The sequence below is a fragment of the Oncorhynchus mykiss genome, chromosome 10, assembly GCF_057628025.1.
Source record: "Oncorhynchus mykiss isolate SJ-2025 chromosome 10, ASM5762802v1, whole genome shotgun sequence".
NCBI classification, from domain to species: domain Eukaryota; kingdom Metazoa; phylum Chordata; class Actinopteri; order Salmoniformes; family Salmonidae; genus Oncorhynchus; species Oncorhynchus mykiss.
The window spans coordinates 28,609,040-28,612,624 of record NC_143031.1 but is presented as its reverse complement, the minus strand read 5'-3'; positions in this window follow the sequence as shown (position 1 = coordinate 28,612,624).

The following is a 3,585-nucleotide window of genomic DNA, read 5'->3' as shown; positions in this document are numbered from 1 at the left end:
GCCTCTAAAAAACACTGCTGGGTCCTAGCGCCGTATAGAACGTCAGCAGTCAGCACTAAATGCTGATCTGACCAGGCCCGGCACCGACATGGAATGACTCGTCAAACCAGCACCTGACAAAGACCAGGGAGATGAAAAATAATTGATTTCGAACAGTAGCTATAGCCTCTTACAGAAATGGGGGTCTAACTAAGTCTCTTTTTTTTAATCAACATTCTCATTAATCCTCTTCGTAACTTGCTCTTTGATAAAAACAGCCCTTTATTTAACAGCTGTTGTTTTAGGCTTTTGTCTGGCTCTGGCTGGTTATCCAGAGATGGGTGTTTGATGTCTGGGCTGTGGAAAAGAGATTCATCCAAAAGCCACCAATTCTCAAGGCTGTAGCTAGCTGCAACTCTCAGACTGATAATGTTTTACTAACAAATAACAGGAACAATCAGCCCTGATAGCATCCGACCCAGTCTGGAGTGTATGACTGGGGGGGGGGGGGGGGGGTCTGTAGTCTGTACTGTATGCAGATTGGGCAGAGAGAGAACAGTTTTGTTGCCTGATAACTGGGATAAAGATCCTAGAGCCCAATCTGGGTCTACAGTGTATTTTTGAGTATAGAGTAAGATTAAGTTACTCAGGCTAAGGTCAGTTTTGTTATTTTTGAGTATAGAGTAAGATTAAGTTACTCAGGCTAAGGTCAGTTTTGTTATTTTTGAGTATAGAGTAAGATTAAGTTACTCAGGCTAAGGTCAGTTTTGTTATTTTTGAGTATAGAGTAAGATTAAGTTACTCAGGCTAAGGTCAGTTTTGTTATTTTTGAGTATAGAGTAAGATTAAGTTACTCAGGCTAAGGTCAGTTTTGTTATTTTATTCTCCTTATGGTTATAGTTACAGTTTGGGGAGGGTAAACTGATCCTGAATCTGTGCTTACAGCTGACCCAACTCCTACCCAAACAGTGTTGGACAGAGCCTCAGGGGCAGCCTCAGTACTGTATGCAGATTGGGCAGAGAGAGAACAGTTTTGTTGCCTGATAACTGGGATAAAGATCCTAGAGCCCAATCTGGGTCTACAGTGTATTTTTGAGTATAGAGTAAGATTAAGTTACTCAGGCTAAGGTCAGTTTTGTTATTTTTGAGTATAGAGTAAGATTAAGTTACTCAGGCTAAGGTCAGTTTTGTTATTTTTGAGTATAGAGTAAGATTAAGTTACTCAGGCTAAGGTCAGTTTTGTTATTTTATTCTCCTTATGGTTATAGTTACAGTTTGGGGAGGGTAAACTGATCCTGAATCTGTGCTTACAGCTGACCCAACTCCTACCCAAACAGTGTTGGACAGAGCCTCAGGGGCAGCCTCAGTGCTGTGCACCCAGGCTTCATTGGCTCAACACCCACACTATATATACAAAAGTATGTGGACACCACTTCAAATTAATGGATTCGGTTAATTCAGCCACACCCGTTGCTGACAGGTGTATAAAATCGAGCACACAGCCATTCAATCTCCATAGACACACATTGGCAATAGAATGCCCTTACGAAAGAGCTCCTTGACTTTCAACGTGGCACCGTCATAGGATGCCATCTTTCCAATAAGTCAGTTTGTAAAAATTTCTGACCTGTTATAGCTGCTCCAGTCAACTGTAAGTGCTGTTATTGTGAAGTGGAAACGTCTGGAAGCAACAACGGCACAGTCGCAAAGTGGTAGGCCACACAAGCTTCAAACTGCCTCTGGAAGCAACGTCAGCACAAGAACTGTTCGCCAGGAGCTTAATGAAATGGTTTTCCATGGCTGAGCAGCCACACACAAGCCTAAGATCACCATGTGCAATGCCAAGCGTCGGCTGGAGTGGTGTAAATCTCGACGCCATTGGCAGCACGCTTCACCATCTGGCAGGCTGACAGACGATTCTGGGTTTGGAGGATGCCAGGAGAGCGCTACCTTCCCGAATGCATCGTGCCAACGTTTGGTAGTGGAGGAATAATGGTCTGGGGCTGTTTTTCATGGTTTGGGCTAGGCCCCTTAGTTACAATGAATGGAAATCTTAACACTATAGCATACAATGACATTCTAGACAATTCTGTGCTTCCAACTTTGCGAGCCAGGCCTAATCGCCCAACATCAGTGCCCAACCTCACTAATGCTCTTGTGGCTGAATGGAAGCAAGTACCTGCAGCAATGTTCCAACATCTAGTGGAAAGCCTTCCCAGAAGAGTGGAGGCAGTTATAGCTGCGAAGGGGGGACTAAACTCCATATTAATACCCATGATTTTGGAATGAGATGTTCGACGAGCAGGTGTCCACATACCTTTGGTCATGTAGTGTACGTCTGCCAGCCCTACCCTGACAAGCCCTGCCAGCCCTGACAAGACCTCAGATTGCCAGGGAACTGTCACTCAGAACACAACACGAGACAGGCCATGTTTCTAGCATCCATGAGAAAAAGTGCTATGGATAGTGGCACTATACATTACAACATAAACTAAACTGGTAATAACATGGTAATAGAATGTCTCATGTATATTTAAGGTTTCACAATGCTTTATTTTCAGAAGGGGGAAGAGCAGTAATCCTTCATCAGTCTAACTGACACAAATCACAGCATGCCACTAATGTAGAAATAGATATGAGTGTCAATCATTCCCCCCCCAACACACACACACACACACACACACACACAATACACACCTCTACACTTACATATGCTCTTATCCTCTTTATCCAACAATATTCCTTCTTCACATCAATGACCCTCATACCACACACGCTCACGCCCCCCACACTCACCCCTCCTTCCTAACTGTCTCATCCAATGAGGATCTGTGTTTGGCCCATAGCGGCCCTCCTCCCTGTTAAGTGGGTTAACATTAATTATTCTCCTCATCCATCCGGTCCTCAGCGTCTCCTGCAGATGGCTAAGGTACCAATTATTTTCACTGGTTGTAGTGATTGTTCTCAGGGAAGACATCTGTCCAGCAAAGAATGGGCTGGGATCCAATGTCCAGGATTCTCCAGCAGTGGCATGCATACATGGGGGGTGAGTGTGTGTTTGTTTGGGTGGGTGGGATCGTGGTATGTGTGTGTTGGCTTCAGTGCCCAAAGCTCACACCCTGTCTTAAATGGAGCAGCAGGGGATTGAGCCAGTAGCTCCATATAGGACTCTGACACCAGGCTCTCAGTCTTTCAGTGGCCAAATGACTCTGCTGGGGCTGAAGGGAGGAGAATACAGCAGCTTTTGCATCAAGCTCAAACTGAATTACACAACACAAACTAGTTCCTATAATCTGTCAGTAGGGCCGAAAGTAGACAAAAACACTGTAGCATTAGAATGAGGAATTAGAATTAATTTCTCTTATTTGAACAAAGTAACATGATTTCTTCGTCATTCAGAGTACTTTCAAACTGGGCTGGAGAAACAGAGGGAGACGGAGGACAATGAGCAGCTTGTTCTGAGTTCATAAAAGAGTGGTATTGATTTATTGATCTGGTTCTATTTTAGGAAGTCTGTGGGGTAAAGGGGAGTGAAGGCAGGTGGAAAGACAAAAGGCTTTCGTTCCAACTCACATCTTCACTCTAGTACTCTGGTCCCAGAACTGC